The sequence below is a fragment of the Polypterus senegalus genome, chromosome 1 (genome assembly GCF_016835505.1).
Source record: "Polypterus senegalus isolate Bchr_013 chromosome 1, ASM1683550v1, whole genome shotgun sequence".
Classification (NCBI taxonomy): domain Eukaryota; kingdom Metazoa; phylum Chordata; class Cladistia; order Polypteriformes; family Polypteridae; genus Polypterus; species Polypterus senegalus.
Genome location: NC_053154.1, coordinates 290048278 through 290062870, shown reverse-complemented (window position 1 = coordinate 290062870; position 14593 = coordinate 290048278).

Here is a 14593-nt window from a genome sequence, read left to right as displayed (position 1 = left end):
TTTTTGGACCTTTAAATATACCAAGATATAGGGTGCGTTATAGATTATACTATTTATTTGTATGCTGATTGATGCAGACTGATGTGTTTCTTAACTGCGTTATGCAAATAAGCCTAATTTACTTAAGATTTGTACTGTGTCATATTTTTCAGTTTGCTTAGAGAACTCACCTGTTGATATGCAGACTGTATTGGGTCCACTGTTATAATAAATAATTTTCATTTTCTGCTCTTTGGAATGAGGATAGAATGGATCTCTTCTGTTATACAAGGGTATTTTATAAGATCATTTCCATGGCACAGTCTATATTTCTCCTACTGTGATGCTACTCTTTTGCCCTTTGCATACTGGCCAATACATCACAGAGGATTTAATATTCGCAAGTCACTATTACTTTTTGAAAAAGAAAGTCTCTGCTGCTATTTTTGTCAGAAAAAAAGTCCTAATGAATTCTTCATCTTACAACCTGAAGCAATGCTTGTACGTATATTTAATCAGAATGTAATCTGGGTCTTCATAAAGTAAAAGAGGAATATGCTAACTGCTTTTCTTTGAACAAGCAGTTTAAGTATAAGGTAGTAAAGCCGTATTGATATCTTACGAAATGTATCCCATCAGTCAATGGAGATGCACGTATCTGATTGCTTTACTGCCCGTCAAGCTAGATTATTCTGAACCGAAACAAGTGCAATTGAGATGGCAACTTAAGTGATGTTGTTAAACCTGCTCTAACTACTCTGACTTTTATTTTTCTAATGATCTTTACAAATAGAAACACAACCAGCTGCCCATTAGAGCTTTAAACCAATTATTGTTTAGTTTTTCTGCTGTCTGTATCGCTCCAGACACACACATTTTCACCATAAACAAATTCATAAAAAATATGGAAGATTGCACTCTGAAGCCATACTTCTCCAGACTATGACGCAAAGAGACTCCCTTCTCAAAACCCTGGCCTCCATAACTGTGTGTTTAATAAAAAACAAACTGCTTTTATTACAGTAATAGTTGAACAATACTGCTCATGTCCTTAAAAAATTAGATGTATTTTGAGTCTCTTTGGTATTCTCAGGGCACAAAAAAGTTTTATTTAGATAAAATTATTAATTAGAGATACTGCAAATTTCCATAACTTTCTTAGCATCCTTTCTGTCTAACAATTTTCATTTCATTTTATTTCTATAGACAAAGATCATTCGCATATTTGTACACATATTTTTCACAGTATAATTATTTATAAAATAAATTTAATCTATTATTTACATCAGTTGGTGACTGTGTTATAAAGAGAAATCAACAGAAATGAATATTGACAAACTAGTTTAAAATGGGCAAAGAGTGTCTCCATATTTGTTATTTCCGCCATTCATTCATTTTACAATCTCACTAATTCCAGTAAGGTGCTGTCTGAAGGCTGGACTCTGTCGCACGCGCACAGGGCATAAAGCAGGAGCCAACCCAAAAAGAATACACCCAATTAAACTCAATTTAGTTTTAAATATTAAACTAACACTTAAAATTCACGAAGCACTGTTGCTTGACCCTTGATCTTGGTCTTTGAAAGTTTATGATGTGATACATACAGTATTGGTGAAGTAAAAAATGTGGCAATGGCAAACCCCTGCAAAGTTATTGGGATTCATGTCTTTTTTGCAGTTAACTGCATAGACAAATTGATTGATAAGGTCACATTGCAGCAAGAAAAAGAAAAGCAGCGAGCTGCGCATGAGGCATATATAAACATGTCATTGATATATTCCACAATGCGAAGAAGATCCCTAAAAATTACATTTACAAAAGGCTTGAAATACAGCCACTTGATGTGTCCTTCAACATCGGATAATGGGTCTAAAAGCACTTGAACCCCACTCCAGGTATCCCAACACCCTGATGCCGAATTTAAGGAGCCAGCAGATGCAGATCAGTAGTTCATTTCAGGCTGTAGCAAGGAGAAGAGGCTGTCTGAAGACATTTGGATTAACACAGTGTCTACCTCTACAAACTAGGGCCTTAACACTAGAATTACCAGAGCCTACGAAAAAACTCGTAGATCCGTCCTACCACTCAGATCTAAACATTAGCGTGGAGAGTCGCTCGCGTACTGAAGAGTCTAAAGCTGAAGGTTGAAGCTGCCGTCGCTGTACTTTGTATATAAGAGCCAGATCAAATGTTATTTACCTTTATTTATTTATTTACTTCCTACAGCATAAAGTCACAAGTAGACTGCAGAGCTTCCCATGTACATATACAAAGTACAGTGATGGCAAAAGTGAGGCGTGCATTCTTGCTCCGATGTAGAACCGTCGTCATCATCTGAGTTCACCTCTGTTATAGCGTGTCTTTATGTGAAAACAGCAGTGTCAAAAGCCGGGGAGGTGGGGTTTGGGGAGGGGTAGGATCATGGACGTGACTGAGAAAATAAAACTGAATTAAAAAAAAAAGCTAACCTTTACAATTATCATAAATTTACATCGGATGTTACAGACTGGAATCAAATGTATGTTTTTATTCTAAAATAGTAAGAATAAGAACAGCTCACTTCTCAAAACTGAGTCATCCGGGGTCGGACCCGTGAAGTTTTTATTACCAGTCTACAGTTGATACCGTTGCGCCACCGAAGCGGTCATAGCAAATGCATGTCAATGTCGCACCCTAACGCGGGTTCTTTTTCTGCAGTTATATTCTTGAATAGAAGTGCATTTGTTCTGTTATATTTATACCTTTTGTGAAAGTGTTTATTTGATATTTGGAATTCAGGCTTCACACATTATATACTTCATGTCTACATTTTGTCAATTATTACTAAAACATTAATAACATTTCTGCTTTAACGATGCGTTTACATAGATCGTTGTAGACATGGAACACACATGAAATGCATGTGTTCCAAATAACGATATAGTATTTATAAAATGTGTCATTTTGCTTGACTTCTCACTCTATACAACTCTAAGCAACTGACACGCAGGTAAACAGACTTGAGCTGAGAAAACTGTGCGTCGGTGAGGGGATGTGATGAAAGATGCTGATGGAGAGGTGCAAAGCGATTTAAGGTGGGACGTATCTACAAGTTTTTTCATAGGCTCTGGTAATTCTAGTGTTAACATGTTGAAAACTGGCATTTTCCTAAGGAAAGCTGTGTTTTTTTATCTACATCTTTCATAGCCCTACTCTGTTAAATAGAGAGGAGCTATGGAATTTGGAAGCCTCAAGCTACATATTAGAACATTAGAACAATCTAGATGAGAACAGGCCATTCAGCCCAACAAAGCTTGACACTCCTATCCACTTATTTCTTCCAAAAAAAACTCTTAACAAGTCTTACTGTCCACCACACTACTTGGTTGCTTATTCCAAGTGTCTATCATTCTTTGTGTAAAGAAAAACTTTCTAATGCTTGTGAGAAATTTACCCTTAACAAGTTTACAACTGTGTCCCCGTGTTCTTGGTAAACTCATTTTATAATAACAGTCTCGATCCACTGGACTAATCCCCTTCATAATTTTAAACACTTCAATCATGTCACCTCTTACTTTTCTTTTGCTTAAACTGTAAAGGCTCAGCTGTTTTACTCTTTCCTCATAATTCATCCCCTGTAACCCTGGAATCAACCTAGTCACTCTTCTCTGGACCTTTTCTAGTTCTGCTGTGTCCTTTTTGTAGCCTGGAGACCAAAACTGCACACAGTACTCCAGATGAGGCCTCACCAGTGTGTTACAAAGCTTGAGCAGAATCTCCTTGGACTTGTACTCCACACATTGTGCTATACTGTATAACCTAACATTCTATTAGCCTACTTAATGGCTTCTGAACACTGTCTGGAATTTGATAGCTTAGAGTCCACTTTCACTCCTAAATCCTTCTCATAAGGTGTACTGTTAATTTTATGACCGCCCATTGTGTATTCAAACCTAACATTATTACTTCTTATATATACTTTACATTTACTGACATTAAATTTCATCTGCCACAATTCTGCCGAAGCCTGTATGATATCCAAGTCCTTCTGTAATGATATAACAGATTTTAAATTATCTGTTAATTCACCTTTCTTAGTATCATCTGCAAACTTAACCAGCTTGTTACTTATATTCCTATCTAAATTATTTATATTTAAAAATAGCAGCGGCTCTAGCACTGACCCCTGCTGGTCACCACCACCACTCTTTGCACCATCACCCTCTGCTTCCTGTGTCTGAGCCAGTTCTGCACCCATCTAAAACATCACTCCCATTTATTTTTAGTTTGACACCCATCCTCTCATGTGGCCCTTATCAAATGCTTTCTGAAAGTCCAGATAAATAATATCATATGCTCCCTTTGATCATAGCCTTTTGTTGCCACCTCATAGATTTCCAGCATGTTAGTAAAACACGACCTCCCTCTTCTGAACCCTGTTCAGAATAACTCCGTCCTTACCAGGTGTTACTCAATCTTATCCTTAATAATTCCTTCCATTAATTTTCCTGTGATGCATGTTAAGCCTCAGCTGTAAACATACAGATAGTGACAGCTTCAGGAAAACAGATTCATTTGAAGATCGAGTATAAAATATTTTACCTAACAAAATTTGAAGTGTTCAATTAACCCCTAATGTATATTTGGAAATACTCTTTGCATATACATGCACTCCGTGTCATGATGATCTGGGATTTGATTTTAAAATTTGTATTCATTTTTTAAGGCCTGTTTTTTGATGTAGGATGTTTTTAATATGTTAATTTTGAAATTAAATTAAATTTAGGGTTAGGGGTAGAGTTAGGGTTAGGGTGCCACCCTGCTGCCTGTAATACAAGATTGCCAGGCTATTGTTAGTCACAATGTCTGGGAGTGTGCAACACATGATGTAATTACCACGACAGGATAAAGGTCAGCATTATACACTCCTTTACTGTCCAAATTAGTGACTGATTCAAAACTTAAATCTCTAACGTCCTCATTGTTAAAGATATCTCTGGCTATGAATTGTTTGCTGCTGTTTGTCTTTGATTTAAGTCTTGCATTTTGGCTTTGGCTTCATGAAATATTCTGGTTTTTGACTCTCTCGCTGAATCTCTCATCATCTTTTGGCCCTTATTTATTTAATTCCTGCCCTTCAGGTTTCAACCATAGCTCATTATTACTTTTATGTTCCATGTCCTGATTCCATCCGATTGAAAACTGCTGCTGCCTGGTGCAGTCATTACACTTAAAGTTATTTTAACACTGTATGAGTTAATTTAATAAAGTGATTTTGCTGTTTGTATGTCCAAAAGCTTTTACCTTACAGAAAGAAGCATGAACAAAAAGACTATAAATTGAATTGTTTATTGGACTATTTATTGTGAACAATATTTAAATAAAATGAGAAAGGCTCCAGGTGCCCCGCAACACTGCGCTGGATAAGAGGGTTAAGAAAACGTATGGCTGGGTGGATGACTGGGACACTATGCTATAAAAATGGTGTCCTTCAGATGAAACGTAAAACTGAGTTCCTGACTCTCTCTGGTCATTAGGGCATCCTTCCTAAAAAGTAGGTAGTATCCCGATGTCCAAGCTAAATTGAACACACATTGTTTCTGGTACTCAAGGTATTTGTTCAATGAATGGGAACAATGGATTGCCTTCCAGTATCTCAACAGCTGTTTGTTTCAGGATGTTAGATCTGCATGAACAGTCAAGCTAAGTGCTATTTATTCTTTAATGTTTGGATCTTTTTGTCATTCTGTCGCCTGCTTTGTGTCTGTGTGTTTGATTTTTGAAGTAACCAGCTGTTAGTTGAGGCTATAAATATAGGAATTGTTTTTCAGAAAGTTTGCACCCCATAAAAATATATATGGTCTGATTAGGCACAGAAAAGGAGAACTGCTTTCATATGACAAGAACACGACTTCCAAATGTCTGCCTCAACTCAAATGGCACCCAGCCCAAAAGGTATCAAAGCTCATTAGAATTAATGTAAGGATATCCATGAAATGTGAAATATTTTCATAGACATGTTTGGACATAAATTAATATTAATGCTATAATCAGTTAGTTTTAAAAGGGTGTGCTACAGTTGTAGTATGTTTTGTTTTTTCCAAAATGTGTATATTGATGAAGCAGACCTCAAGTGTGCAAAGGGGGTACGCTATAGTAGGCGGTTTGCATCCTTTCTCCTCATATTTCCTTAAAATACATTGAGCAGTCTTTGTGCATGTCTATGTGCTTTTCTAGCAATCTGTATACCACCATTTTTAAAACTTCATTCTGATACTGTACTTAGTTTTGAATTTGATATTAATAAATTTATCATTAATTTGTAAAGCTTCACTGATTTTGTGCCTACTATCTTTATAATTGATGTTAGAAATGTATAACCTATTTTTGCAGGTAGACACTGAAGCTCGGCCTCTGAGGTTCACCATTAGGTTATTCCAATTTAATATATATTTTTAAATAGTTAGGCTTTGGAATTATATGTAATATATGTTCAGTTTGCTATCTGGCATCATTTAAAGGGAATGGTGCATATATTACTTATGTAACACACATTAAGTTAACTACTTAGCCTCTGAGGTTTTATTATAAAGAACATGCTAATTTAATAGTACTTAATCTCTGAGGTTATACATGACAGAGTGACTAGTGGATTGTTTTATCGGGGTCTATAACCTATAACCTATAAACAACTGTAAGTCAAGGTAAACTAATTGGTCTTTTAGACTAAAACTAATAATTGGGAATCAGATTCATTGTTCACATCATTGATTTAAAGGCTGTGGTGAAGCCGGTCGAGGAGACAAAATTAACATCGGTGGAAACTCATAATCAGTTAAAACACCTACAGTGTCTTCAATTAAATGCTGCTATGGAACTGGGATCTCTTCACTTAGATGGTGCTCCCTTCCCAGCACGTCCCCACTTGGGCTCACTTTGGTTTGCCTTACAACCTCTTCAGCGCCCTGAGGCTAATAAACAATGTAACCAGGTGGAACTGCAACACTTTTCTTAATTTGTTTTGTGTTATTACTGTAGTTAAACACAATGAAGATGACTTTGCTCTGTGCACTCTGATTATTGTCTCACTTGTCTGGTTTATTTGTCAAAGGCACATAAAAGTTGCTACAAAGAACATCTATTTTGAAGAAATAAATTATTTTTCTAACTGTGCTGTTTCTGATTTGTTTTATTTCTTGATTTAACAGACAGAATTGCAGAGTTAATGCATATAATAACTTCCAGACAGAACTAAGTATCTCTCTTGGGTCAAGGCACAAATTTTGCTGGAAGGAGAAAGCAGTTTATTTGTGTTTCACTTTGAATTCAATTTCACACAATTGGTGTTGGTTATCACTACATGTGGGTTAGTATCCCACAGTTCTGCCAGCCTGTTCCTAAATGATAAAAAGATCAACACTTTATTTTAAAATTCCAAATTATACTTATTTGTATCATTGGTATTTGAAATCCTATTATCACTTGTTCTTACAGTAACAGGAATGGTAAAGTGCTATAACAGATACTAGGCCTTCATAATTTTGTCTGTTTTCAGTTGCTGATTGTCTCTCTCCTTTATAATCAATCGATTTCTTGGTCATCCTCCCTTATTATCTGCACTTACCTCTGTTACAATCACAACACCCAAAGTGTCCTTAAGGCCTTTCTCTGTAAGTAAAATGTCCATGGCATTGTCTTGTTGTGAAGCAAGTGACCATGCACACCACATGACCTCAAAACACCATCCTTCATTTTGCATCCATGGAGAGAACAGGAGATACTGTAATTCATCTATTTGTTACTGACACAGACTAATCCAGTTAGAAAAACAATTTTTAAAAAATCTTACAAGCGGCACAAACATTTAGTCAGAAGCTCAGGTTTTTCGTTTCCTGGCTATCACTTGAAAGACAAGTCTCTTGAGTAGTGTCAGCTTGGTCCTGCAGGGAGAGCTACAGAGAACAGAATAGGAACAATTCAGGATGGGGTCCCAGTCCAAATAGTCATAGAGCAGAGATATGATACTTAGCTCAATCGGCTGCAGGTTTGTAACTAATCCTTTAATAATGTGTTAGCTATTAGTTGTATTAGTCTGACTTGTTGCTGTCAATTTAGAAATAATGATTATTATGAAACCTGGATAATCAGGGGATTAATATGTGTGAAAATAGGTCCATGTGAGTGCATTTACTCTCAGTGAGAACCATTTTATTATTATTCTCTTTTTAAACTATAAGCATTTTTGAACTGAACATATGTAGGAACTATTGACATTATTATTTGGCTGACACTTACATCCAAGGCGACTTACAGCATTTGAGATACAATTGGTTCCATTTCTTTGTTGTTTTTCCAGTTGGTGCACAGGCAGGTGAAGTGACTTGCCCAGGGTCACATAGTGTCAAAAGCAGGATATGAACTCATAACCTCAGCATTTGGAATCCAAATCCATAACCACTACACCACACTATCTGCCATTGAATTCCTGACTTTTTTGTAAAACTTAATCATATTGTTTTTTTCAGTTCTCCCATTTCAAAATTCCTCAGACAGAGTTAACAACAGACACATCAAAGGAATAAATACAGCTCTTATATTAAACTAGGGTTTGCTAATTGTCAGGTCTCAGTTCAGTCCATCTTCTTGAAATGAACTGGGAGCACAGAGGAACCCATTTTGCAGTGGGGACAATATTTTCTGTTACACCATATATACCCCCGAATGTTGATAAGTTGCCTGAAGGCTTCCAGAAAGAATTCAGGAGATGTGCCCCTTTTGTCATGTGACATCCAGATTAGAAATAAAAGGAGAACAGCAGAAGAGGGAATGCAGTTCACCGGATGCCACATCAGGTGGCAGAACTCCTCAAAAGGGCCACTAGGCTACACCACACTGTTTTTCTTTACATTTTTCATTCTTGTAAGTGGGATGGACTTATACCTTGCTGCCTTTAACATAGATTAGATTAGACAAACTTTATTAATGCCAGAGGACAATTAATACAGGAAACAAAACAATCTATTAATAAATAAGTAATCACAAATAGACATGCAGATATTTTAAGATGAACTTAAAGTGTATTTCAGGAGGAAGCACTGAATTGCCTGACAGTGGTAGGAAGAAAGCCCCCCAGAGTTGCTTCTTAGCACACCATGGTGAAATGAGCCTGTGGCTAGAAGTGCTCCAAGACAACTCTTCCTGGATGGGATGGGGGGATTTTTCATGATGCCGTCCAATTTTACCACCATCCTCTTTCTCACAACAGCTTCCAGTGTGTCCAGGGTTCGCCCTGAGATGATGCATCTTTTTCTGATAAGTTGGTTCAGGTATTGTGCTTCTTTTTAGCTCAGGCTGCTTCCCCAGGAGACCACAGCATAGAACACCACACTGCTACTATGCACTGGTAGAACATTTCCAGCAGTTTTCTGCACACATTAAAAGACCTCAGTCTCCTTACAATACAGTGTTATTGTTTTTTGTCTTTTGCTAAAACAGTATTAACACTAAACTGTGACCCACCCTTTTTATTTGATAAGTACACACAATTACTTTTTGGGAAAGAAAATAGAAGTAATACAACCACAAATAAAGGAAATATTATTCTAATTGTGGTGCTTTGGTTGATTGAGCATCTCCTACTGAGCACAGCCATTTAAAAAAAAAAAAAACATAACAAATGATTTTCAGGAATCTTATTCTGAATTCAACACTGGGAAAGAAATAATGTTATTAAATAACAAACTGAATAAAGCACACCAATTCGTATCTGTTTAATATGCTGACTGCATTGGACAGTTGCACTCACAGCAGCCTGTGTACTGTGTACTGAGGTGAGTGGACATAACAAAGCCAGGGTACTTTTTGGACAGCTACTATATAACTTCTTATTTCTGGGAATGAGCAGCTCCAGGAGTCTTTAAAGGAGTTTGCAGGGACAATTATTGGGATAACTGCATGAGTCGCGGCAGGTTTTACACAATTGTGATCAACACATCTGTATTTTATGTGACTACCTTTCCACACAGTAACAGCTTTCTCATCTATTCCACATTCCCCTTGTGTGTAATGTCAGCATGTTACAGCTCTCTCAAGAGTTCTGTTCAGTGAGCAAAATCCATTTTGTAAGAACTATTGATTATTTGCTTGTTGTCAGTATTAGTTAGAGTCTCACTTTATTGCTACAGGGAGCTGTGGATATACGGATGTATGCATGAAGGCATTACAAAGAATTTTGAGCCATTTGTTTTAACAGAAACTAAGCTCCATATTATGTGTTATTTTAATATAATTTCTTGTTAATATTATACAGGTAAATGTAAAAGGAAACAATGAAGTAAATGAATGATTCGAACAATGCTGAAGGCATGCTTATGGTGACTGAGATAATTATTATCCCACTGTAGTTAAGCTTGTGTCTGAAAATGTTGGGTAGATACAGTTGCCAAGAATGATGACTACCTCGGCCTTAAGAAGAGATCATAGGCCCCATCCATACTACAATGTTTTCGAATACAAACATGGACATTAGTCACCGTTTTCGTCTTTCATCTACACTACCTCAGTGTTTTCAACCCCCGAAAATGGAGACTTTGGAAAATACTTTCCAGAACTGTACATTTCTGGAACACGGCATCAGCATTGTGGTATGGGTGCGCAAAAACATAAACTCTAATGGAGTTCTGATTTGTTGGTGCCTATTACATCTCCTTTCCTGATTGTATCCTGCTCATTACAATGTCTCATTCCCTATCTGGTCACTCTTCATGAAAGATAACCAAGATTGCTTTCCATGGCAGTTGTCGTGTTGCTTCCCTGTATGCATCTAAATTGCATTTTGTATAGTTTGAATGCTGCATAAATGCACAAAAGTCAAATAATTTCTTGATCACTACAGTTTTATGATAAATACTATTGCTGATCATGTTACCATCCCTTCAAGGATCAAATGTTTTGGGTACAACAACAACAGCTATTTTTTGTATAGTGCTATTTACTGAATGCAGGCAGAGAGCGCTGTGAACAATTCTCAGTTAAAATACAAATACAGATTATACAAATTACTAAATACAGAACTGGTACACATATAAATGCAAATGTGTTAAAACACACAGAGAACAAGGTAGAAATTGATTAAATAAAAACAAAAATCAACAATATCTGTGCATTAATTAATTGATGAACTGTAGCTAGTGGACAACATTGTAGATTACAGTCTTAAAAACCTCGACCAAATGGCCACCTAACAGTTCCTGGGTTTTTTATAGTAGAGTCTGTGCTGGCTTTGCAATCTGATAAGAGAACTTTCCATCTGATAATTCCAATGCTCTTTCACCTAAGATGACTTTCCGGTAGGCAATAAGACATCTATACTGTGTGCAGGCTTAGTGTAGACGGAAAGTTACTTCATATACATTTTTGGTCATTTTAGTGTGGACGAGGATAATTTAGTAAATAATGTAAAAACACCAGTATAGATGGAGATTTCTCAAGTTAAAGTTAAAGATTTTTGGAACACATAGAAGTGTGGATGTATCCTTAGTGCACCTGAAAGAGAGCTGATATTGTGAGTGTTTAGTAGTTTCAATGACGAACAGAAATAAAGGAATTATGGCTAATGTAGCAAGGAGGTCAGCAGGAAAGACATCATAAGAAAGTGGGAAATGTGAAAACTCCTTAATTGTGATGCCTGGGCATTGATTCAGTGAGAAAAATGTCAAACTAGCAACTTGACGTCATATGACTGAAAATGAAAATGTAAAGGCAAGAGCATGAATAGTTTGTAAAGAACTTCACATAAAAATATCATGGTTGGGCTGCAAGCCCCTTGCTGCACCTGATAGGAACTCTACTGATGATGTACTAAACAGTGGAAAAATTATTCCGGTTATCTTTCATCTTCTGCATGGGGTTTGTTTCCTGCCTTACGCCCTGTGTTGGCTGGGATTGGCTCCAGTAGACCCCCATGACCCTGTAGTTAGGATATAACGGGTTGGATAATGGATGGATCTTTCATCTTACTCTCAACAAATGGATGGGCACATGCATACCATGCTCCAAAAGAAGTTTAAAAGTCTGGATGCTTACTTCTCAGAGTGAAGAGTCATAGAAACTATTTTGCAATTTTGTGTGATTTTTCTTGATATTTTTAGGTACCCTGATTGCATTAGAAAACACAGTAAGTACTAATAAATAAAAAGCAATCATCTGGGGCCTCATGCATAATGGCATACGTAGAATTCACACTAAAACATGGCATACGGACAAAAGCATAAATGTTCGTACTCACAAAAAAATCCAGATGCATAAATCTGTGCATTCGCCAACTTCCATGTTCTTCCGCTCTATAAATCCTGTCAGCGTGAAAAGTAACGCTCGTCCATGTGCCTGCTGTCCTGTCCTGTCTCCTCCCAGAATTATGCCTCTTTGAATATGTAGATCAACATAAATAGCCCTTGTGCTCAGTATTCTGTGAAAAGGCAATGGCAAAAGCACGGGGGAAAATAGAAGAATTTCAGCGAATACTAAGTGGAGGCAAAGGAAAAATGTACTATTTGTTAGTTTAAACAGTGATATAAACAACAAAAGGAAATTGATCGAGTGACATAGAGTGTCAAAGAAACTTGAAAGCTCAAGTTCACAAAGTTGTACAGTGCCCGAAATAAAAGGAAGTTGTCAAGTATCAAAGTCGCCATGAAAAGGTGAGTCGTAGCGCACCGTCTGAGTGTCATAAGAAAGCTTATTAGGGAAAATAAAATAAAAAAGGGACACAATGAGAAAAAAGCTCAAAATGTCAACGTTAATCTTGAAATTTCCACTTTAATCATGTAGTTTATTTTGTCATTAAAGTAGAACATCATAAACTTCATTAATTTACTAGTTTCTCAAATACCATCGTGACTATAGTAGCACGTTAAATGCTTTGTTTTGTATGTGTTCTTCTATGTGCGATATGTATTTGAATCACTACGTGCTTCTTAAATGGGCTTTCTCTTCCTCCGACTGGACACAGAATCCATTATATTTGTGATATTACAGCTCTCGGAATAATTAAAATACTGAGATGTATACTTGATATCATTTTCATGATGACAGGAGTTAAAACATGTTATTAAACATGGGAACACAGTGGCGCAGTGATAATGACAAGCTGGCGCCCTGTCCACAGACCGCCTCATGCAAAATGCTTGCTGACCTTTGATGAAATAATTTATTGCAGCAGCACGGTCAATTTCAAACGTACTAACCTCCAATTCCTGTCATTCCTTTTTTTTCTCCAAGTAACCAATCGCCACACAATCAGCTTTGTAATAGATGTTAAGCAATCTGTAAGCTTAGAATGCCGATTCTTTAATACTTTTAAGGAAAATAGAAATATCTTTGTAATACATCTTTAATTATTCTATCCATCTATCCTTCCAGTATCGCACCAGCCCCAGCAAGAATACAGCGTGAGGCAGGAACAATCCGTGAATAGGGCACCAGATCATCGCTAATGCTGCGCCACCGTGTCCTCACATGTTTAATTATTAACAATATAGATTTTTTAAATGATGGTAACATTTTATCTGTATAATGTAATGAACATATTTTGCTGCATTTCATCTTAAAAATGATATCATCATCTTATGTAAATACGCGCTTTATAAAGAGGCTCAGGTTGTGCAAAATTATAACAGTATCGCAAGTTTACAGTGAGGTGATTGTACTAATAAGTACAAAGTATTCTACAAGGAGCACTTGATGGACTGATTGAGTGCGTTTATAATTCTTGGGATAAAACTGTTTCTGAACCACAATGTCCCTACAGGAAAGGCTCTGAAGCATTTGTTGTATGAGAGCAGTTCAATAGACAGCATGGCTGAGGCAGCGTGTGCTTGATGCTGTATACTGATAATTCTCTTTCCAATCAGATTGCACACTCAGATACAGTGGGATAAAATACACTGAATGGTGCTTTGAGAAGAACAACGCTAAAGCAGCTATGGTATTTGGAATAGTTTGGCCATTCCATGGACCATTATATTGTTAAAGGTTAATTACAATCAGATGCCTTAAATTAATAAACAACATGCGGTTAATTTCAGTGTATATGATAAAGCCGCATCAGGGATGTGGAACTAAAAAAGAAAGGGAAATCACTCTGGAACAAAAGCACTGATTTAATGCTGGGTGCCATCAGTTTGCAAAACCAAGCGGAGAACTTGCATATGCCAAGACTTTAGCTAGCGTGAAAATGTGCGTGGCTTTACGCCAAGTTTAGGTTTTATACATTGTGAATTTAGCATGGAAACGGGAATACACAAGATTTTTGCGCGTACACACCGTTTATACATGAGGCCCCTGATGATGAACACTCCTGTTATGATGGTGTTGTAATATTCCAGGAAGACAAAATCCCCATCCAAAGCGATGTACAATTTACAATTTGATTGAATTTCCAGTTTCCAGATCTCAACCTAACTGGAGATTCACTTACAGGAGATTCTGGAGACTTGCCTGAAACAGTCTATTCCACTGTCGTTATCAAAGCATACAAGGAATGAAATGAAGACATTTTTCAGAAAAGAAGCCAGTCATATCCCTCCAGACACTTTCCAAAGTGCATTGTCATTGTTCTGGTGGCTCTTGGTACCAC